The following is a 764-nucleotide window of genomic DNA, read 5'->3' on the forward strand; positions in this document are numbered from 1 at the left end:
TATATCAAAATAATAACGTAGTAATAGTAATGATAATAGTGGAACAGCGCTGTGAGTATATACTGATATTATTAGAGTAGTAGCTAAGACTGAATAGACAAGAAAAAACAGAAACTCTTAAAACAATAGCGAGTGTGCAATGTATGTGAGTGAGTTGGGTGGGAAAGCAGGAGTAATATAATTAAAGGAAAAGTAGAAAGACAAAAAGAGAAACGGAAATGGAGTATGCTAAATTTTTTAAGCACTAACACGAGATGGTCATTATTATACACAAGGTGATGGAGAATGGCAATGATGGAGAGACATAGTGCATTATGTGGGCCAAATGAATTTTGTACGTTATCCGTAGTGATGGAAGCATAAAAAGAAGAAAATAAAGAACATATAGAGTGAAAACGATATTCACATCAGAAAAGTGGAAAATAATACATCTGCAGCCGATGATACACCGTCTTTTCCCAAAAAAAGAGAGATGCAATAGCAGAGATAATGGTAGCTACTGTATTTTTTAATTTGCTGGTGGATCCTAATATCCAGCTGAAGCAGAAGCAAAAGACAAGGGTTTCGCGAGTGCGAGGTGATGTCAGAGTATTCTTCATGTCCAATATAATAATAATTGCCCAAATTTGTGGGAAACAATATAATATTTTGTGGAGGAGGATTTTGAAACTCGGAACACTAATGTATTACTATGGATAGAAAACTAAGGTTAATAACGCGAAACGGTTTGAAATAGCACATATGTGAACAGTTAGAGGATTATT

Source organism: Trypanosoma equiperdum, assembly GCF_001457755.1.
Source record: "Trypanosoma equiperdum strain OVI genome assembly, contig: ctg_672, whole genome shotgun sequence".
NCBI classification, from domain to species: Eukaryota; Euglenozoa; class Kinetoplastea; order Trypanosomatida; family Trypanosomatidae; genus Trypanosoma; species Trypanosoma equiperdum.